Source organism: Rhipicephalus sanguineus, chromosome 1 (genome assembly GCF_013339695.2).
Source record: "Rhipicephalus sanguineus isolate Rsan-2018 chromosome 1, BIME_Rsan_1.4, whole genome shotgun sequence".
Taxonomy (NCBI): Eukaryota; Metazoa; Arthropoda; class Arachnida; order Ixodida; family Ixodidae; genus Rhipicephalus; species Rhipicephalus sanguineus.
Genome location: NC_051176.1, coordinates 251600936 through 251624811, shown reverse-complemented (window position 1 = coordinate 251624811; position 23876 = coordinate 251600936). Strand labels below are relative to the sequence as shown.

Genomic DNA, 23876 nt, shown 5'->3' with positions numbered 1-23876 from the left:
CTTCGTTGCCAACTCTTCTTCGAGGTTGTCGCGAAACGCACAAGACAGGAGACTCGCGAAAACTTTCGCAAAATTTTGCTGCAACATTGCCACTGGCAAACATGGCGTAAAGCCTCTACAGGAAAGGTTCACCTTTATCTCGTATCTCGGACGGTGATGAATAAATTGTGAATTTACCAACAAAGTGGCCGAGGGCTTTTACTATTATATATCTACAAACCTAGCACCGCTCAAAAGAACACGGATAAGCCTTTTTTTTTTCAGCCTTAAAACACAGGAAGTATGCAGCTTTGCTTGCATACTTTCTAGTGTTTTTTGGCGCTCATGTAACATGGAAATGTTGCGTGGCCACCACACATGAGCATTAACAGGGAAACGATAATTACGAGACCATTATCTTACAACGTTGCTGCCCTTTGATTCCCCTGAATGAAACCGTGCATGCATTGATTTATCCCAAATTCCCTAGAAAGGAAAACATTGCGTTGAGATTTCCTCAGTCGATCTGCCCTATCATTCGCTTAATTGCTGCATTCTAGATCTCACTGTAAAAAAAAGGAATTATGTAAAAAACTTTTAGTAACTAAATTAGTTGCTACGCTTGTCAACTTCACCAGTCGATGGCATTTAGCGAAACTACAGACCCTGCCGCATTACTACTCATTCTAATTGGTTTTGAAAAACGTTTTCTTTAAACATTAATTTAATGACCGCAGGATGAAGTCTGTTTCTTTGGTGCAAGTAACCTCATCGTGTGCCCTCTGTGAGTGAAGTCCGCCATTGCATCCCCATGGTGACTGATGTCACACACCCACATACTCTAGCTTTCTTCTAATAATGAAGCGCACCTTGTAACTCTAGAATTACATTTTCGGAGCAATTTTCTTGAATTCGAAGTGTCCGAGATGTCACAAAAGTGCTTCGTCACCTGGCTAAAATAGTCGAAGGCTCCTAAAATAGAAAATGTCGCTAAACGAACAAAAGATGTCGCTAAATCTAACGACAAAGTCACTAAAACGGCAACACTGAAAGGATGCTTCTTTGACCTATTGTTTGAAGTGTAATGCCCCTGGCCATCCATGGTGCTCCAGATCGCTCCCCGGTCGGACCCACTCCTGTCATCTCTTCGTCACTGAAGGTGGTAAGATAAAGACGAATGGATCGAGTTAATGTTCCACCGTATAGGTCCAGGCGGATGACCCGCACTCATGCCGTTGATAGATGAAACTGGCGTGGAGTAGCTTTCCTTTTAATTAATGTTTGCGTGAGGTTGAACATTTTTTTTTTCGAAAAGAGCCCCATCCTGTGGTTAGCTTTGTCAAAAATGTACTTGTCGCGACTTGTTCAGAACAGGTCGCTATAGATGTGGACAACGAGATATTCGAAGAACGACACTGACTCAAGCTACGCATATATTATCAGAACAATTCCGCGAGTATGTTAATGAAGTACGATAAACTAGCACTGGTTTCCATTTCAATATGCTTTGTTCTACGTTTCGCAATTGACATCAGCGTATAAATACTTAAGCACGTCTGGAGCAAGGCGATGGCGTCTTCGTTAGCTCTATCTCTGCAAATTACGTACCAATCCGCGAGTGGGTGAGACTTCACTGGATGCAATGTCGCAGTGTTAGGCAAGTCGTCCTTTAAAATTGCGAACAACGACGGTCCTGAAGCGGACTCCTGTAGAATACACCAGAGATTCGACTGAATAACATACGGTCATATGCTTATTAGCGAGAACAACGTGAGTACGGCTCTCAAGGAAACTCTGAATCCAGCGAAGCCCATTAGTGCCTACATTCAATTACACCAGCTTACTACGAAATCATGATTGAACTTGCGTTTTTTTTTTTAATTCCAGTATTCTGTAAACCTAATCAAGTAGTAAATTCAGGTCAATATTAGAGGCAGAAACGGGTGTTCTGCAAGAGTACATTGTTTAGGAATGTGAAGTGCTTAAGAAAACTGTTTAGACACAAGCGAAATTAGTGCGGTGAAAAGTTGTGTTCACGCAGTGCGGGGTGTCGATAATAATGATAATTGTTGGGGTTTAACGTCCCAAAACCTCGATATGATTATGAGAGACGCCGTAGTGGAGGACTCCGGAAAGTTCGACCCCCTGGAGTTCTTTAACGTGTACCTATATCTAAGTACACGGACCTCAAGCATTTTCGCCTTCATCGAAAATGCGGTCGCCGCGGCCGGGATTCGATCCCGCGACCTTCAGGTAAGCAGTCGAGCACCATAACCACTAGAACACCGTGGCGGGTAAGTGCGGGGTGTCGAACAAAATTCGGACGGCACTAGGAAAGATGCCGAGTAATTATTAAAGTCAATAGAGGTTTTCGTCACGAAATGAATGCAAAACAACGTACGAGGGACCTACTGAAAAAATTGCCCTAAAAGAACAAAAGCATCATCCACGGCTGAGAAAGGGCCTTTGTGACAGTATTCATGAGAGGAGTCTGGCACAGAAAGAGCTAACAGAACGGAAAAATCTTTAGCACGCTTCTAAAATGTCTTTCTCTTTTTCTTAAAGATGAAAAACTGCGAGAGAATCGATCGTCTCACCTCCTGCGCATATTTGGCAATTCGGGGATCGTGCAAGCTCAATCCTGTGTCGATAAAAATGTAATCCGGGTGTCCGACAACATAATTGGATAAAAATTACATCCGTTCTTTTCTCCATGGTGTGAGACAAATCTTTGTTCCAAGAAAGTGCGGGTGTCTCTCCCCCCTGCAAAATAAACTACTGTGCTGTGTTAAAAAATTTCTAGCGCGATTGCACCTGTTATGAACCTGGCAGAAGTTACGAAGGTGGTTGTGAGAATTGCTGACAGACCAAGGCCGTGGAAGTCGCAACTAGCCATGCTGGTGATTATTATATGCGAAGCATTTCTTAGCGAACCCAAGGCAGTTTGAACATTTCTATCTATCTATCTATCTATCTATCTATCTATCTATCTATCTATCTATCTATCTATCTATCTATCTATCTATCTATCTATCTATCTATCTATCTATCTATCTATCTATCTATCTATCTATCTATCTATCTATCTATCTGTCTGTCTGTCTGTCTGTCTGTCTATCTATCTATCTATCTATCTATCTATCTATCTATCTATCTATCTATCTATCTATCTATCTATCTATCTATCTATCTATCTATCTATCTATCTATCTATCTATCTATCTATCTATCTATCTATCTATCTATCTATCTATCTATCTAGCCGCCTACGTCTGGGTGCTCTCATGATCGCCTCCTTAGCTTGGTGTAGACCGAAATTGGCATGGGAGGGTAAGAGGCTTTGAAGAGTATGTCTGTCTGGTCATGACATGAACAACATGAAAATCCTGTCGCGTACGTCTTCAAACCCTTTCCTCCAGACGCGTGTGGCACAAAGCCGTATACCACGGGCCTTCGTGAGCGCGTATGCGCCACTGGTGATTGACAATTTATATCTACCCAGGAACGGCGAGAACCTAAATTCATATATATTTACAAAGCCGCGCGCCCTCAAGCGACAAATATAGGCAGAAGATCTAACACGGCTGTGCCCCAGTTGCTGCAACACTGTTCCAATTTTTAGTGATGTTCCATAAAAAAATTACCTCACGTTGGTTCAGTAGATTGGAAGGTTGGCTGACGCAACCGTGTTTTCTTTTGTTGATACAGAAAGCTTCCATTGTTTACCAGCTCAGCTGATCATTATGGTAAGAAAGAACTCTATAGTGTCACTAAACAGCTGCAAACACTCACGTTGTGAACAATGCCCTTTCTAGTGGAAATGAATGTTTCCCCCTAGTGACCTCTTGTCTTCCAAGAACCTTGCGTTCGCACACCAACCCTTTCGGCCAATGTACACTGTTCCGCAAGACAGGGGGGAAACAGTATGCGACGAAAAATGTATATTCGGCAAATGCCAACGCATGCTTAGCCACTCGCTGTCTGTGTTTGTTGTTGAAACTCTATGAGAAGGTCAAGCATGGGCACATATTTTATCTGCGAGTAATGTATAGCCTGGTCCCCGCAGGCGATCACAGCAGAGGCTACGAAAAATGGCGCAATACGTCCGACAGGATAGTAGACCGAGGTTGTGGGACAACACGACATCACACTATCACACTTGTCCAGACCAAAAAAGCACAGACCATCGAAAGGCAGAGTGTTCACCCTAGGAGACATTTACCGTTCCGAAGTACCACGAAAGGGCTCGGACATAAATTATGCTTTCAGCCATCCTTCACGCCACAGGGAAAGGTGGCAGTGGCAAACTCCACGGTGCGTTGGGTGATAGCAGAACAGCGTCCACGCTAAATCGACGAATGCGTTCATGTGCTTTCCAGGACGATGACTCACAACAGAGAAGTGGAGCACGTCATGAATTTGGTGACTTTTTCAAGAGGAACAAACAATTCACGTTTTTTTTTTTTTTTTTATCAGATAAGGAATGTTGCTTTGCAGTCTCACCTGAAAGGTTGCTTCAGGGTGCAGCGGAATGCAGCGGCAAAAAAAAAGAAAAAAAATCCTGCTCTAAGTTCTGCGCTAATGTCATTCTTGTGTAGGCCCTGGTGTAGTTTTAAGTCCTGTGCTTAATGCAGCTCCACTAGCCTGAAACCTGAGGAAGTGCCTAGCACGGGCAATCCAGTAATTCCCTTGGCAATCGCGCGCATGCCGAGGCGGTGGCGCCCTCTCTGGCGCGGCGCCGGTATCAGCCGGATGTTTCAAAAGCGTTTCTCGCGATTTTAGGTAAACTGTTGCGAATAATTCTTGGTTATTTTTGTAGTTTATATTATTTTAGACCTTGATAGCTTATTTTGCACTGGTTTTTAGCATTGCTAGCCTTGTTTTAGGCTTGTATTGACCACTGCGTAACCATGCGGCATGAGACAGTGGATGGACGACAAGCCGCGCCCCTAAAGTGCTACGCACTTAAAAGGGATTCGTCCGTGGCAAATTAAGGACAACAAAAGCCACGGACAAAGCGGTCACTTAGCTGGCGATCTACATCCTTGAGAGCCTTGCTTCAGAAGTAAAGCGCTTGTGCAGCTTGTGTAATTTTTTTTTTTTTTTTTTTTTGCGACCAAGAGGCATGAGATTGATCTTCGGCCCGGGGCCATAGTATGAAAAATAGACTTGTGACAGGTGATTGTATCCTTGTACTTACAAAAGCACGTAACGGCCCTCAAGACCCGTTCTGTATGCCGAACTCTGAGGTCGTAGTGTCGTACCTCAGCATGTCTGACCCTAGATGGTGCAACTGCTTTAGAATAGATACACAGGACTTGGGTTATAACATTTCATGTGGCCCTTTGTTATCGAACTTAAGGCACTGTATATCAGAAGATAGCGGCGAGATGGTATTTGTCAACAAATGCGGTGTACCAGTTGACGCCTTTCTTGAAATATTAACATTTTACCCTCTCTTTTTGTGCAGTTGTATAATAATACATACAGATAGAAGTCTGCTATTGTGCATAGCCTCAAGTTTTCCTTCCATACTTAGCACACCTTTTTTTCGTAAACTTGACAAGAAAATTGGTTCATATAAGGGTCCTGTATTTAGGGTGTTTTGATATGGGAATGATGTTTTGTTATTAGTCGATCCCACTGGTTTGTGCAGAATAGTAACATATTTTTTAAAGTGTTCAAAGGAAACTGTCGACGGCTAGACGCCCCTGTATCAAAATAATGGCTAGCTACACTCTTATATGTGGCACTGAAAACCACAGCTGAATACGTTTTCTGACTGTACAGCCCACGATCAGAAAAACATTTGCTTAGCTGCGAGTCGGAGCCCTTGAAAGTTGTAAAAGTCGTTTCTTCATATCTGCGTGCACCCTTGGTCAAGCTTTGGCAGGAAAATTTAAACGAATTTTTTAACGCACACGTTATCAGGCTAACGAATACAGCGCACGAAAAACGTATCTGGTGCAGATCAGCTGGTTCGTCATGTGAGCAGTGGCCTTAGAAGGAGCGTAACGAAAAAACGAGAGAGAAAATGACAATTCAAAGAAATGTGTCAACACCATATGATCACAAGGTCGCGCATAACCTCAAAAAATGTGGTTCGCAGGTACGGTACAGAGATTGTTTTTCTCTGCGCCTCACAAGCTAGGCAAAACAAATTCCGTGGTTGTTTCAACAACAAAAAACAAGCAGATATAAGTGCGCAGTTAAGTATACGTTGGCGTTGTGAAATGTGGATTGTCTGTTTTTCCCTGCCTTGTGGAAAAGTGCACATAGGCCAAACGGGTCGGTGTGTGAACACAAGATTCAGCGGAACGCGAAAGGCCACTGGGAGGAAACACTCATTCCTGGATCAAAGAGCGCGGTTCGCAACGTGAGTGCTGGCCATGACCTTTAAGTGAACAGTAAAGGCAGCTGCGCAGGTTCTTGTTGGTGCGATATGCGAGAACTTTAGTTCGGAGTGTCGCAAAGAGAAGGCAGCTTGTCGACTTCATAGCACCGTCACCGGCGCACAGTAACTGCCCCTTTGGGCAAGCGATGGTGGGCACTGCTCGATTTGGCGAAAGAGCTCCCGCCGAAAGGAGATTGGTTACCCTCAGTGCCGCGTTTGTGCTATTTATGCAGTTGTAGCCGATTGCCACTGTCGTTAGCTTTCATGGTTTAGCCGCACTTCGAGAAAATGCGGATAGCGAGAGGCTTATAGTTAACACTGCGACTGGGAAACACCGTATCAGTTTGCAGGCTGGCTTAATTTCTACTAGAAACAAACAGGCGACGTCTGCTGCTGATAACAAACGTATGACAACTCGTTCCCTTCTGTGTCGTCAAATGGCCATCGTGGTGTTTGTCGCCTCTAAATGTGGTTGAGGTGCACGCATTTTGTTATTAACAATCAGGCTGGCTTCGCAGAGTGCGATGTGATGATGTCTATTACTTTCCTGCCCTGCAAACGTGCGCTTCTTTCATTGCCGCATGTGTCCTGTTTTGCGCAGTTGCCAGTGGATGCCACCTTCGTTCGCTCGCGTCGTTTATTCGCGTGCGAAACACATTACGGGGTTCAGTGTTATTTTTCTCGCACGTGCCCGCACAAGCGTACAGCGCGGAATTATGGATTAAGGTCGAAAGTCTGGAAGCTTAGCTGTACAGCAAACATGCCTGCCGGCGCCAGGCGCCGTGACATTGGGATTATCACCGCTTCTCATTACCGCGCCGAACGCAAACAGAATGCGTATTACTTTGGCCGCGAAGAAATAAGCTCTGGACGTCGCGATGCGATCGTGGTAACAAACAAAATGACATCCGCAGATCCGCGCTTGCTTGCGCGAAGGCGGGAAAAGTAATCTGTAATTGGAGATTATCGTCGAACCATTTTTGTTGCTCCATCCTCTACGTCTTATACCATTAAGCCAAGCCCTACGGCGCCCTGGTCACAAACTTGCGGGGAGGGTGCTGAACAAAATATCAAAGTTTTGCGGGCTGCTAAACCCAACGTCTCGAAAAAGTATCCAGGAAAGGCTCGCGCGATTGCCCAAAACGTGGCGCCGTGGGTTACTCGTTGCCTCTGTGTAAAAATCATATTCTTCCGCCGAGCTCGCTGCTTTCTGTGACCCGGTGAGAGATAGCATGGTGCTGCGAACAGTCGTTCAACAGCGCATTGATTGGAGAATTTCTTGGCCAGCGAGCAGCTTTCCAGTGCAAGCGCGACATTTGCAGTTATTACCGTCCCACTTCAAGCGCAAACCAATTACACCACCTGTTGCGCCATTCCGAATGTTCGACTCCTCACGGCGGATACTTCTCTGTCTCACTTTTAGTTTTGTCATCTGCAAACAGCAAGTCGTGGAAGGGCAAGCGTCAACTTTTCGTGCGAATCCGCGCCCACCCGGCGTTGTTGCTTTCGGGCACGGCTGCTGCACTGCGGCGCGTCCATTTTGCAAAGGGCGGTGGCGGTCAAAGTGAAGGGCCTCGGCACCCCGTCCCGCGGCCGACCGCAGCCCGGAAGGCAACCCTTCGGCAGCGGAGAGGAGAGCTGCGTGCCGCCTTCACATGCCATCCTGCCGCCTGGCTGCTGGCCTTCCGTTTCGCTTGGTATCTTGGCGCGTTGTTTTGCTCCTTGGCAGAGTCCATACTGGTCGCCATAGCAACCAAACTGTCGATGTGGGCGCCTCATTTCCTCCCCCTTCTCTTACTTTCTTTTTTTTTTATTCTTCTGCCGGAAGTCGCAGGCAGACGACGGAAAGACCGAAAAACAAATCGATCATTTCCGGTGCTTTAATTTTGTTGTTTTGCCCACACTGACATCTGACTTGGTTCCTTTTCAATTGGCCTAGCGAGAACTTTCAGCCACGCCACTCTCCTCCTTCGACCGTCTTGTACGCCGGCAGCATCGAGAACTAAATGAAATGTAGCAGAAATGCATTACTCATTAAGGCGAACACTCAACTGAAGTGACGCAAGCTCCGAGTATTGAGTAGTGGCCCGCTCGTACTCCACGAGCTGCCGTCCGCTCGTACACCTTACCTGCATGGAAGAAAAAAACTCTCCGCAAACCGCCTGCTTCCTCGGGCCTCGCCTACGCTTCTCGTGAATGCTGCGTAACCTCCTTCCCGCTCATCCTGTCCTCTATCGACGCACGTGTGCTAAGTTATCTGGCCGGCTTTCCTTTGCCGGTATACATCGCTTGTCAGGCCCCATAAACCAGATTTGCTTGCGTTTCAAATATAACTGATTATGTCTTTTTTTTTAACCAGGCCTCGAGTTTCAGCTTGGCTGTTGCGTCCCACGCGAGTAGTCGCTGCTGTGTGAATCGAAAAATCTGAAGCAGTCGCCGTCAATGTACTACGATTACCGTATGGTATAAGGGGAATCTGAACGCTGACACACGCGCGCGCGCGCGCAGGCACGTGCGCAGAGACAGAGAGAGAAATCGTGCGATCATACGGTCAGTTTGCATTCACTGCCTTCAGTGCCTTCGCACTGTTAATCGACCTGCCTTCTCGCCCAGTTCGTGCTTGGGCTCAGAAGACCGCAACACTACATTCATTCACTGCTGCTCCTAATACAAATATGCAAATGATAGGCGTAACGTTAACAGCTAGGCAGGATGGATTATAGAACATGCAGGGGTAGCCGACATTCTAACGTGCATTAAGAGAGAAAAAAGTGGGCCTGCGCAGGTCACTTAATGGAATAAAATGGTATCGCCTCAAGCTGGACATGGCAAATTAAAGACCATTGTACATAGGCTGCGGCTGTTGTTGCTTATGGTGATGATGATTCATTTACTATAAGGCGTGATGTCGTGCGAGCCATCTATGCACGCCGGGCCAAAACTGGTGTTTGACTGACTCGATTACGGCGTGTGTTGGGAAAATAGCCTTAACGCACCCTACCGAAGCCCCGATTCAACTTTCAACTGTTATAGTATGAGTATAAATATAGCGCAAACTGGCGGCAGGAGGCATTTGACAGCAAGTGATACAGGCTGGGTTCACTACTTCAATATTCAATATTCATTTATCTTCGGTTACCTGCCCAAAATGTAAGAGAGTATTCGTATACGCCAACAATCGCCCTTTGTCGCCGTCCTATCTGAGTACCGTCATAACCGTTATGCAGTGCATGTTAGCAAAGCGAAAGGTGCACTTCTCGTTGACTCTATGCATACCGTTCTATCTGCATATCTGTCAAAAATTCGTTCGGGACAAAAATATTTACCTAGTGCACTCAAGTGAAAACTTGGCAGGGGTGAAACTTGGAACTGTATACACAACGGGAAATCGGAGAAGGAGCGACGCAGTGGTAAACGAAGAATTGAGTCCACATGCTTTGTGTGTGTGCGTGTTTCGGTGCCTTGGTATTGTGTTTCAGTAGCTAAAGCGCTCGTCCATCTTGACACCTTTTTTTTCTTTTTTTCACAGTGACACATCACAAGTGCCAACAAAGAACGCTGGGAACAAAAGTTGGCACACCGCACTCCGCAGACATAATAAAACAACAATGCATTTCGGCATGCAAAAAAAGAAAAGAAATTAAAAAAATAAAAGCAAAATGCAGGTGTAGGTTTAGTGTCGTTCCTCGGGATTTCTTTAATTATTGGCAGAATTGTTCGATCTAACCGAAAGGGTATGCAAACTTCCTATCCATGTAATCACATCGACTGACTGTTAAAAGCAAGCTTGTATACGGGTGCTGAATTCCAGTAAACTTTTTCGACTCTCGTTTTCGCTCCTTCAGCCCTTCGTCGTAATTGTAACTTTAGTTGAGTGACGAAGTGGCGTATGTGTCTAAATATGCACGTTCACGCACACGCACAACATACAAAAACAACGCGCTTTCTAAACCAGTCACTAAGTTCGCACTTGTTCCACTATATTTCTGTTAAGTGGCCGTAAGTCGATCTCGTTGACACACTGTTCAAAAGCTTAAGCGAGATCTAAAGGAACACATTCAGAACATCGTCAGCAATGAAAGAGCCCCTAAATGCCCGCAAGAATGTCTGGAAGCAATATTTAGCTGATGATATAGAGTCTTCAGATATCGATCAAGCATACAGAAATTTACGTTAAGACTGTAAATACACATTTACAAGGCTTTTCAGTGGTTCACGCCGCGCCCTCCCGCTCCACCAGTGTTCATTAAAATATTAGTAATTAGTTACAGGCTTTAATGGTTGTTATATACGCCGTTTAGGACCCTCGCCAATAAGAACACGAGGTCTTCTTTTTCGCTGCAAGGTTTCAGATTGATAGCTTCTCTTTTTATTCTTGCGGTTGCTTAAATATTGTCCGAAGGCTTCCGTAGCACGAGCGCGTGGGTGTCACGTGCTGCCTTGATGCAGACCCCCTTGAGCTTTTAAAATTACAGTGAGGCGAAAATAAATTAGATCAAAAGAGCTGACACTGCCACGCACCCACGTTGCACGTAGCATCAATGTGGCGAAGCTGAAAAGGGCACGTTTTTGCTCGGTGTTGAAGAAAGCCCTGAGTGGCACTGTTCCTCGCCTCACATCGCGCACTGAATAGGGCACTTGAATGTCAAACTACTGGAGCCGACGCGAGAAGCCACCTGAGCGAACGTGCATAGCGCAAGCCTCGCGAAGAAAATGCATTCACGAGTCCCTCTTGATCGGATGCTAGAAGTAATGATATATTCGGAACGACAGTGTCAACACTGGGCTAAGAATATCACTCAAGTGTAACTAAGACAAGTGTGTACGTGAGAACTTGCTAGCACTCGCCTTATACTGTCTGCAATTCCCATGCATCCGAATCGGTCTACATGCTTATGCTGGAGCGCCGTTTGGGCAACTGTGAGAACGCGAGAAAGAAGAATGCGAGTGCCGGACGTTGTGCTCCAGCGAGGATTTCATGGAAGCCACACGGGGCCGTCGGCTCGTGTGGAGCGCGGTTGCCGTTCCTAGAAGGGCGTAAAAATGTCGGCTGACGCAATATATATGTGCTTAGAGCCACGCGCTCGTGGCTCTGAGCGCCGAGCACAGAATGGCGGCCGCCGAAGACCCGCCCTCCCCCAGCCTAACACGAAGATCTTTTGGCCGTATATATACTGCTCGGGTGGGTTCATCGTTTCTGAAAAGGAGGAAGAAACGGAGAGGATGGTGGTTGCGCCCTTCGTGCTGGCAGGCAAATCCCGAGGATTGCGCGGCTTCCCTTCGCCGCCGAATAAATCCCTCGACAGATCGGTGGCACCCGCCCCGCGGCCGAGTCTCCATTTGCGAACATCGTCTCCGCTCGGGGCGAAGAAATCCGGGCCGATCTTTTTCGACCGACGCTATACGCGGTTCGGGTTAGCTTTGTTTCGTTTCTTTTTAACTCTCTTTCTCTGTGTCTATATTTCTGTTCACTGTCTCTCGCTCTCTCTCTTGAGTGATAATTTCACCTATCACTGACTGATAACGGGGTCTTTCGTACAAGGCGAGGGTAGAAATATAAGTTGCCTAATTGAATTGTTGCGACAGCCCATGCAGGGCAACCAAAAAGTGCATGCCAATGAGAGCGTAATAAAAGCGGGAATTTAATGTTGTTGAGCGTCCTGGCCTTTCGCATGCATCTTGATGATCGCTGAGACACATGCCTGAGCGAGCGCATACTGGGAATCGGTCGGTTGGTGTTCGGCCTCGCTTCTTTGGCTCTGCATGGGGTGTATGAGAAAAAGACGGTCCTCATTTAGATACCTACAGAAGTGACGGTTATTGTATTTCGGTCTAGCGCACTAAAAAAGAAAAAAAAGCTCATTTGTCCGTATATAAACACAGAAGAGTACCATGAAGAATTGTGGGAGGCCACGCTCGTGGTCATGGACGTGGAGGACCAGTGCGAGCTGGTGAACCAGGCCAGGGAAGCAGCAAAGGCCAATGGCTGCATGAACTGTGGAGGCCACCCATCATCACGAGTGAACAAAGATCGAATCACTCTTTCTGACTGATGCAGATCAATAAACGTTTATTCTCTTATATATAGCTCCTGGAATTCCCGACTGATGTGAAACCGCTTGCAGGTATACATTCGACAATCAAGTGCACTGTCATTTGAGCAGCCGTCAAAGTGGTCGAAAGGCCACCACAGTGCACCTAAAGGCCATAGTTCACACGTCCACTACCATTCCGTGTGAAGGTCGGGCTATATATTCGCTAACCACGACTTCTTCTTCTGCGGCCCCTTGCAGTCCTGACTGACGTGATGCGATCACTAGAGTGGGCAGACATCGAACGTGCAGCCAATGCTAACGTGTTGCGTAGGTGGCAGTTGTCTCTCCTATGACGTTTACGTGACGTCCTGGGCACTTTTTCAGTTGGAAACAAACCAGACCATACTACTAGTGAAACCAAACAACGTGCGTGGCGTGGGCAATACTTCGTTTCGATCTAACCGCGGAGCCCTCGAGCGAAAAAAAAAACAAACATTGCGCGAGAAACTTAGGGGCCTACTCGCGGAGGACAGTGATTCGACTGTTTCACTCTAGCACTGTGCGTGGACGCGAACGACGGCGTCCGTGGCAACCGCCCCGTCGCGACGAATGCGACCGGAACACGTGCGTGTGTGAACCGGGCTCTAGAGCTAATTCGACGACGCAAATAGACGGAAGAGAGGAGGAGGAAACGAAAAAAAGGAAGCGTGTCATTATATAGAGAAAGAAGGGGTGAGGGGGCGCCGCCATTAAACGTGGCGGCGTGCCACGCCTAAATATATACGCACACCGACGACTCGGCCCGAGAAGCGACGACCGCGTGGCGATCGCACGGCCTGTCGTGTGGCGGAGCGAAAGACCCTAATTACTTCCTCTCATGTGGCGTCGTGTTTTGAAAAGACTAGACACGGAGCTACACAGTGGCGCCCTGCACGAGCAACACGGGCCGCCCGCCGACGAACGACTGGCTGTCGTCCGACGACACCGAACATCGGCGGTGCCGGCGCCATCCTCCGCGGCTTGCGAACTCTTCTGGTCTTATCACGACCCCCTTACACCTTCTTGGAGTCACTCCAAGTCCACCCCTATCTCGGACACACTGTGCTGTCCCCGGGTTGTTCGGTGCGGTGAGCATGACTTCACCAGGGCGCTCTGGCGCGGCGTAACAGGTCAGCCCTCCGGACCGAGGAATCGTGGGCGCCGGGGCGATCGACCGGAGCGTGCTTCGCTGCCTCACGCAGCTGCGTTCTGCAGTAACGGGCCACAAAAGGGAGGCCGCTTCTCGTGGGGATCGAGTGGCTCGGGCTGCTCGGGCCACGGTCGCGTATCGGGAGCGAAGGAGGCGGCGTGTGCGCAGCAATATACTACCCCCCCCCCCCCCTCGCCCTTTTCCAGTTTGCGCTCTCCTCGGTGAAATGCTGAGTTGTTACTATACGGTGCTGCTTCGCAGCTGCTGGCAGCCGGGGCCCGCCTTTGCCGCCGCTAAAATTACTTTATCGACGTAGACGCCGGTCAGGGGGGAAAATGAGGAAGGAAGGGAAGCAAAGGTTGGCCTGCCGCCCTCTTTTTCTTTCGCCTGATTGTTCGCGCTGTCGCCACAGTGGGCCGAAATGAAGCCCCTCCTTTTTGTGTATTCTTTTTCCTTTCGCTGCCGTCGAGACTGATTCCAGCGATGAAGACACGCGCGCAACTTGGCTGAGAAATTTAACGCATGAGAAGCGATCAGACGGAGGGTACGACGAGTGAAGAAATGAAAACTGATAGCAGCGCCGCAATAAAGGAGAGCGTCAGTCGTTGGCGGTGCTCCCTGAATCGTGCCCACTTCGTGCTTTAACAGTCATCTATAACCGCTAAATGGGCATGGGCACGCTTCCACAGGTAGTTACTATATGAAAAACGACGTTTCATTTTTCTTTTCGTTCTTTCTTTTTTCAGTTGCCAGAAGACAAATGCCTTTCTCCCGTCTGATGATAAAGGCCCGGAATTACGACAGCTGCCTTTTAAAGGGCACTAAGACGCCTAGAACGAGTAGAAAGGTTACATCGCGTACTTAACACGCTGAAAAATTTTGAAAGAAATGAGGGAAATTCAAAGATATTTTGAATTTGATATTTGCAGATCAAGGAAACTTTTAAGCTACGTGGCACCGAAAAGCTAGACGCGACGGCATTCTGGTGTATTCCTGTGATATGCCTTAATTTTTCTTCACAAATGTCTGCTAATGATGAATGAACTTTGCTTATTCATTTTCTTACCCAGGGCCTCCACTTTCTTATCTTCTTTTTTTTTCTGGGGGGGGGGGGGGGGGGGGGGGTGGCAGTTATTACGTTACCAAATATTTAAAGTGGCTTCACTAACTTTCCTTTCTGATCGTTAATTTCTTACTTACACTGACTCGTCGCTGTCAGAAAGACGCAATGTTTTCTGTATCTTCTATTCTTTAAAGAAGGTTTAATACAAATCGCGCCAGCACTCATTCGTTAGCCTCCCCTCATGCATCAATGAGGGTCCGCATGCTGCTGCATATACAAATACTACGCGTTCAGAGAGGAAAACTGGCTCTCGCGTACAAGTTAAAAACACACTGACTTCAATGTCTAAATGAACGAGCTCAAATATCAGGGACTCCGCCGACAGTGGATTATGTCGTAAATTGTGCTTCCGTGTCCCCTCGTTTCGCCCCGTGTACTACGTGTCATTCACGCAAGATCACCTGCATGCTTCTTGCGGTCACGGGATGTTGTCAAATTAATATCAACAAAGCATGTATACGCTAGACATCACTGCATGACCCATTCGCGTGGGTTATGTAAAGCTGGAATGGATCGAAACTGCTTTATTTTCTGCCGCCTTCATCGGGTCTTACCAGTTCGACGACCAGCCGATACCAATGACTGTAGTCATGTCACAGCGCTAGTTCAAAAGGAAACACACATTTTTCACAAAACATTTTTTTGGACCGCGGGTGCTCCCTCCGCATTGTTCGCTCTTCTCGGAAGTTTGCGAACATCGGCGATACGGTGTTCCAAACGTCTAATGGTCGTACGCTCGCGCGGCCGCAACGATCAATCTCACGTGCCTACATGCTATACGCGTAATTCGCAGAAGTAATCAATGCCACTGATCGTCTACACGCAAAACATGCTAGCTTTTTCTTCTTTCTGTAGTTTTTTTTTTATCAATATATCAGACTGCACTGGGGAAAGCACAGACCATGAAAAATCCTAGCTTCCCTCTCTCTCTCTCACTAATATATATATATACATATATATATATATATATATATATATATATATATATATATATATATATATATATATATATATATATATATATATATATATATATATATATATATATATATATATATGGGTCATTCCATGCCAAATCACCCAGCGTTTTTCCGACCATCAAAAATATGGCTGAAAAAATTTCCACGCTTTTCTTGAAGTTCAAAACTCGTTCTGCTCGTTTATTTCTGTTGCCAAAAATTTTCCCGCCTGTTTGTGAGAGTCTTTAGTTTTGCGCCGACTGAGCTAAAGGGCATCAAACAACAATTTTTTTCAAAGGGTGTTTATAGGATGCACTCAATAAAATGGTATTTCCGGCAAGCTAATGAAGTGATGTAACTGTAAAAATAATGACTTGTTTATGTATATCGATTATTCGAGGGCTTTTCGCACGAGCAAAATTGAATAAAGTTGCAAAGTTTGATATTTTTTTCCAGGAACAAGGCAACCTCAAAGGGTAGAAATTAATTATATACTGGAAGCCTAATCGACATACTACAAAAGAAAAATAATTTAGTCGCTGAAGGTGTAGCAAATCGTCTGAAAAAAATTGCGAATTTCACTTTTTTTGAGAAAAGCTCTGTATTCATCGTCAAAAAACTTGCCTTGGTGGTCGGACTAAAAATATGCACGATACTTCATTTGAAAGCTCTATGTATTAGCTAAACATAGACAAAGTTACAAAAGGGTATTATTTTTTTAACTTGAGAAATATTTTTTTGAAATTTTGTATCTCCACCAGCTTTTCGCTGACGTAACTCAAGCGGCATGAAGCACTCGCAAAGGCAATCTTCAGCCCATGCCCACTGACCTGGGATGCAGACGTCAAGCATGGTGCTGTCTATAAAGCAACCCCATTTCCTTTTTCATTACTTTATAGACAGCACCATGTTTGGCGTCTGCATCCCAGGTCAGTGGGCATGGGCTGAAGATTGCATTTGCGAGTCCTTCATGCCGCTTGAGTTATGTCAGCGAAAAGCTGGTGGAGATACAAAATTTCAAAAAAATATTTCTCAAGTTAAAAAAATAATACCCTTTTGTAACTTTGTCTATGTTTAGCTAATACATAGAGCTTTCAAATGAAGTATCGTGCATATTTTTAGTCCGACCACCAAGGCAAGTTTTTTGACGATGAATACAGAGCTTTTCACAAAAAAAGTGAAATTCGCAATTTTTTTTCAGACGATTTGCTACACCTTCAGCAAATAAATTATTTTTCTTTTGTAGTATGTCGATTACGCTTCCAGTACATAATTAATTTCTACCCTTTGAGGTTGCCTTGTTCCCGGAAAAAAATATCAAACTTTGCAAATTTATTCAATTTTGCTCGTGCGAAAAGCCCTCGAAGAATCGATATACATAAACAAGTCATTATTTTTACAGTTACATCACTTCATTAGCTTGCCGGAAATACCATTTTATTGAGTGCATCCTATAAACACCCTTTGAAAAAAATTGTTGTTTGATGCCCTTTAGCTCTGTCGGCGCAAAACTACAGACTATCACAAACAGGCGGGAAAATTTTTGGCAACAGAAATAAACGAGCAGAACGAGTTTTGAACTTCAAGAAAAGCGTGGAAATTTTTTCAGCCATATTTGTGATGGTCGGAAAAACGCTGGGTGATTTGGCATGGAATGACCCATATATATATATATATATATATATATATATATATATATATATATATATATATATATATATATATATATATATAATATCAGTCCCATCCACATCGAGAAGTACGTATTTGAGGAGTTTGCGAAGTTCCTTTCTCTTCGAGCAGTGCCTGCGATGCTTGTGCAGATACACTCGGCTACAGCGGGTGCCCCTTTGGACGAAACATCTGCAGCGCCATTGGAGCATCAACTCAAAACAATTCCCGCTGCAACGGTCACGGAGCAGTCACCGATCGTTATCCACGAAGTGCGCAGAGTCTGTTGCTAGTCAACAAAAGCGTGCGGTGAATGGCCTCCTTGTAGTTCGATATCGGGCGTATGTGTTCGTTACGTTACGTAACCGCAGGCACCGTGCTTGCGAGACCGAAAGTAAGAATTGCTCCGCTTGCGCAACGTCTTTTTTTGGGACTATTTTGCCCTGCGGAGCTGCCGTCGATATTGCAGCGCCGTTGCGAAGAATAACAATTGGCTCTCCGCGGCCGCGCTGAAATGAGTGCGACGTCTATACGACACGTGTTGCATTCCTCGGTTGTCCCAAAATCAGCAGCTGTGCGTCGCTTTTCGACGGATGTGTCGACACCGCCAACTTAAATAACACGCGCCAGACGCACATTCCACGAAGAAGTGACCTTCTGCGAGAATTGTCATCGAGGCGTTTTCATAACGAAAGAAACGACGACGAACCCACGCTGCCTTCGTCCGCACGAAGTAAAAATAGAAGCGGGAAATTTATTTGTTATTGATTTCGACAACACCTATGCTCACTGTATCTCATTAAATAATGATGATGATGATTTGTGTTTCATGGCGCCAGGGCGTTTGCCACATTCGTGGCGAACGCCGTCTTCTTGCTCATTTCGACCACTGCCATCTCCTAATTTTTGTGGGCTTTTGTCTGTTAGTTTCCTCCACGTTTGTTCGAAATCAACACCGCCGCATTATAATGAATGCGGCGATAATTAAGTTGCCAATTTAACACTGTGCACGTCTTATTCGTCAGCGCATACCTATTCGACATGCCATGCGTTTACAATGCCTTGCTATAGCAGCAGCATCGAAGATAAGGAACATACAGGTGCTCCGTGACAAAGCTATACCGCCATGAAGTGAAGAGGTTGAGGATTCTGCTGCTACAAGCCGAACCTGGTCAGTGGGAGTCACATCGGGAGTCACATCGGCTATGCTTCGCCCTGTCGTATGGCCAATTAAGGGCCCCTTTGGCAAGATTCTGCAACACTGTCCGTGAGGAAACCCTGGATACCGTACAATCCCCCGTCACGCCGGTGTGTTTCCCACCGTGTCCATATTCGCCAGGGGCCGGGTGTAAAGTAACGCGCCAGACGCTAACTACCTTGGCCAATCAGCCTTTCTTTCTCCCGGTTGTGCATCTCTCTATTAAATCTAGCCATTAGACACCGAAAGTCGAGATAAGTGCACACTGTAGGGGAGTTCTCATCATTTCTAAGTGGTTTGGCGCGCCTGTACCACCCGTCAGTGAATTATAAAAGGCCAGCGGTCTCATCGTTGTATATGTGTGGGCGCCGTTTGACGTGCGCCCATAGGCCACACCCTATAGGAGACAAAACGGTCTTGCAACATATTTAGTGTAGCAGCGCCTCGCATCCATGGCGGTATCGTTGTTGTTGTTGTTCACTAACTGCACACAACTGTTAAGGTGGGCACAATTATAGCCATACATACATACTCATGCATGCTCGCACACACACTGCGCAAACAAACATTGTAAGCCTAGTAAAATGTAGATATGATGGACAAGAAAGAAAACAACAAACATACAATGGGAAGCGACCAATATGCACCCGCGTTAATGTTTACGCACGCATTGTTCAATAAATGCGCAGCTGTGCGCGTAAACACACGAATGTCGTTCTTCAATGGCGGTGTTTTGTGCGAGAATATGTCGTTAATCCGGTTGACAAGCACACTGTATTAAGCACTTGCGTCATATAATAAGCATTTCCCTAGGGTAACCGAGCTACGCATTCAAGAGAACCAGTTACAAAACCAGTCACCGAGAGATCTAAATCTCCTCCATCTCTCGTTTCGATTCGATGACGTGAGGAGCACTCTGCGCAGCGTGTCGTGAGAACATCCCTCGTGGCACGCATGACTCGATATATTGCGGAGAAGCGTGGCCGCTCGTGGATCCAAACATAGCGTGAGCTTTGCACAGTCTTTTATGTATAGCGGCGGCGTTGGAGATCTGCGTTGAAGTGAAGCCACCTTGCGCGCTGCTGCGAAGGGTCTGTATACCAACCCTCCTCATAAACCAAAAGTTGTGAAGCTTGCGAAAACTATCGCATGGCGTTGAAAATACATTACTCAACCAATAAACAAACGCGCCAACTCTTGGTTGTTTCTTTTTCCCTCTGACCGCTGTTTTTTTTTTTAATCTTAAGGATTTTTTACGACCGAACGAAGGCTAAAGTGTCACCCGCATCACCAAATATGACAAGTTATCATTGTCAAAAAGAGTGCGTGAGGCGATCGTGCTCTTGACAGGCGACTTCTACGGAATATTTGCTTAAAGCATGAGAATAAAAGGAATGTGGTGGGAACGTGATACAATAGACAGTTTCCGGCCTCACATATAATATAATCTCCCTTCCCTCCAACGCATTTTTCACATCTCTGAACTAACAACTGTAGAATGGTCTGAAACTTTTGTCTTCAAAATTTCTGCGGACTGCATTCTTCACTTCTTCATCATCAGCGATTCTTTTGCTTCCTGAGATCTTCCTGTAGCTTTGAGATGAGGTAGCAGTCACTGGGCACCAGGTGTGGCTGTAGGGCGGGTGATCGATCTCCTGAAAGCCACAGTCCTTCGCTGCAACCTTCACAACACTCCCCTTATAAATTGGAGCATTGTCGTGGAACCGGCGGACGTCGTGATGGAAAACCCCTCACATTCTCGTTTATTGCAATGACGCAGTTCGTGCAAACACGCCCGCCGAGTTTTAAACTCGTACGCAGGCGTTCAAGTAGGCGGCTCTACGCGCCTAAACGGCCGTTTTGAAATCACTGTGAGTTTTAGATGTCAGGCCATAAACTTAAGAAATAATCCGACGTATGGAGTGATTTCGAGCACACAGAATGTTTTGTACGCCATCTGAATAACAGCAAGAGTAATGAGCCAAAACAAAAGTACTTCTACAAAGAAGCAACAAACGTATATAGGCACTGCGAAAGATGGTGCCCAGAGAAGCTGTTGAGAACCGCCACTACAGCGCTGAGGGTGGTATTATTTATAAATGCGAAAACATTGGCGCCGCAACACATGGGACGAAGTTGTGACATAGCGTTTGACATGATGCCGTAACGTGATGACATCATCGCGTCAAACGTTACGTTGCGTGATGTCGTTATCGTCACGTAACGATGTCGCCTGATTACCTCGTTGTGACGATGCCATCACGTCAAACGTGGCGTGACGTGATGAAGTCATCGCTGTGTGATTGTGTCACCTGATGACGTCATGCGCTCCCTCTTGGAGAAGCAACACACTGTGTGCTTTCCCGCTTCTTTGAACTGTCTTCGGAATCAGCTCACATCATTCCACGAGGATAACGACGCCACAAGAATCCCGACCAAGTAAAGGCTCCACCTTTGACCCACCTCTGGCCACGACGACCGCATATGCTAAACAGCACTGCTTGGTTCCCCACGACAAACATTAAAAAGATTTGACTCAAAATCAATGATAGGACAAGGAAGCTTCGCCTCTGGCCCGCTATGCTCCTCATATATCTTCTCACCCGTTTATCAGTTATTTTAATAAAATACCACCCCCAGATATCCCGATGGCACATAAACCCCTTATCTAATAATTTAGTACAGCGTAACATATGGTCACGTACAAAACATGTGTTTTTATTCGATATTATTACTTTCCTTGGCGTTATTGTCTGTTAGTTCTCATTAATATTGTGTCTAACAAAGATAAACGAGCCCTTGAAAAATCATCTGCTTTCCTTCATTCATAGCGAGGGTCTCGTCCTGGCAGACTTAATGCCTTCAGGTAGTATGCGAGGGATTATTGGTCAGCTGCCAACTCGTAAAATGATCACGTGCTACGTGACGCCAACAGGCAAAAAAAGAGTGTTCCACACTCGCCACCATGGCTTCGATTGGCGCTGACTAACACTCCTAGGTTTAAATAAACATATATACCCCAGAAAGTGGACGGGAGGATGACCGCCGCCGTAGCTCAGTGGTAGAGCATCGGACGCGTTATTCGAAGGTCGCAGGTTCGGTCCCTGCCGGCGGCAAGTCATCTTTTCGTCCACTTTACTTTCTTCACATTTATATTCTAAATACTACAGATAACACCCCCTGTACTTTCCTTGGCGTTATTGTCTGTTAGTTCTCATTAATATTGTGTCTAACAAAGATAAACGAGCCCTTGAAAAATCATCTGCTTTTCTTCTAATGTATATGGGTTATACGCAACATATCACTTTCTAAGGGAGCTTTTCGATATACATCTTTTTTCGACTTATAGGCGCCCGTGGTGTTTTTTGTCCATAAGCTGTTTTTCCATAATTATCCTGTTCCACTGGCTGGTCGTCCTTGCTAATAATACGATCCACATTAAGACCAGTTGTAATCCGCTGTTACGAACAATTCTATCGACAGCTCATTACGGCTACAGAATCTGCAGCGATTTTTGCACCGCATACGGAATCGTTTTTCGTGCAACGTGGAAGTGCGCGCTATGCCACACAGAAACGGCGTGGAGCGGATTAACATTTTAGAGTGAATATCGGAAGTTTCGGAACTCTCGCTGGGTCAAAGTTTTACAAACTCCCATGCAGTGCGCGAAGAAACGAAAGGAAGTCAAGGTATGTATACTCGAAAAGTCTCGCTCGCGCGGCGCGCATGCGGCCTAAGCCATTGAGCTCTTAAACGTGTGCGAGCCACGCAACAAACGGCGCGACTCGAGCAAATAAGAATTCCACGCGCGGTAAACAAGAATCTTTCTATGGAATATCGCGCGGTTACCTGTACCGCGCGAGAACGTACGCTCGAGTCTAAGAACGTGAGGAAGCGCATATTGGGGAGGCGCTTACGCGCACCGTGCTTTTCGAATCGGAAAAGCCCTGGGGAAAGGAGTTTTCTCAGCACGGTTCTGGCCGTGCGGAGGAGCCATTGCGCCCCTCGCTCATCGCGGGGACTTGAGACCCGCGCTAGTTTCGCAAATTCGTTTCCGCCGCGTTCTTCTTTCCTTCGCCACGGGCGAGCCCCGGCTGCCGCAAAACGCGGGGCCGGCGCCGTTGTCGCCGTAGGCGGCGCCTTCGTTTGCCGGCGCTGCGCGGTAAGCAAACTCGGTGAACCGGGGAATCTGATCTCGTCGGCGACCACGTCTCTCCTCTTCCGAGAGCTCGAGTGCGCTGGACGCGGTGGCTGCCTCGCAGCGGTGGTCGGCGCCTCTGCTGATCTGCATGCTAATCAGAAATTTCACGGTGCTCCGGGTTTGCTTGCTGCGCGTTTCCCGAGTATCCTGTATAGCGTTCGACTGGAAGCAAAGGAAAAATAAAGAGAGAGAGAGAGAGAAATCGAGGCGATTGTAAGCGATTTGTGCGCCCAGCTCTTAATTTCCAGCGACAAAGAACCTCGTCTCCGGTTCGCAGTCCCAATCATCTGCAAGAGCTCACTCTTAACGGCGAAGGAGAATTTTGCGCAATTAAGTTTTCTTTCAGTGTTTGTTTTTTTTTTTTTTTTGCTTCGTTTGAGAAGAGTGTAGTATCAGGTGCGCAGTAGAAGGGCTAACACATTGAATGTTATTTCCTTTTCCGGAATGTTTTGCGGGCTATTACCGCCTGCTCTTTCTATTTGGTTTCTTCCCAATGTTCTTTTTTTTTCTTTTCTGACTATTTCTGTAGCGGACTCGTTACTAAATTGACAGCAGTTACAAAGAAGTCACTGAAACTGTCTAGCGTCGTCGTCTTCGCCACCGATGGTCTATTAAGTAGACGACGTCCGCCGTGAAAGAGACGTCTACTTCACCTGTGCGTCCTACCTCTCCAGCACCGCGCCATGTCTGAAAGTGGAGGGTACATCGGAGACGTAAGCATGCAAGATTAACTGTTCCGAAGGACCTACGCTGTGGCAGTTATCGCGTAGTCACAGATCGTCAACGTGTGGAAGTGTGCCGCCCTATACTCTGACATGCATGCACTACACATGCTGATGAGAAATGCGAATTAAAAAGATATATCCGTATTAGGCGATTACTATACATCACCCGTGCTCCCCTAAACAACCTGCACATCAAGTCTACTCAAAGCGCGATGCTGCACCTCAATACACAGAGAGCAGTTCTGGCATCCCTCTATAGTGAAGGTCTGCTCAACAAACAAGCGGCATCCCATGCCCAGAAAATCCAAATGTTGGCTCACCGATTGTCAGAATAGACGAGAGAGCGGTAAGTTCGAACAGCTTGGCCGAACGACTATACACACTTCAGTGTTTCTTTTTTTT

General features: G+C 46.3%; 1 protein-coding gene across 4 annotated transcripts in view; it reads right to left on the bottom strand.

The window, feature by feature from the left end:
• The window catches only part of LOC119377718 (uncharacterized), a 191769-nt gene that overhangs the window by 121459 nt on the left and 46434 nt on the right, over positions 1-23876 (bottom strand). Inside the window, exon 2 of one of the 4 annotated variants that reach the window (XR_007414550.1) lies at positions 12267-12368. The exons of the other annotated variants lie outside the window; for them this stretch is intronic. The gene's annotated coding sequence lies outside the window, so the exon portion shown is untranslated. Of the gene's footprint in view, positions 1-12266; positions 12369-23876 lie in introns of those variants that run through there. 4 annotated transcript variants of the gene reach the window in all.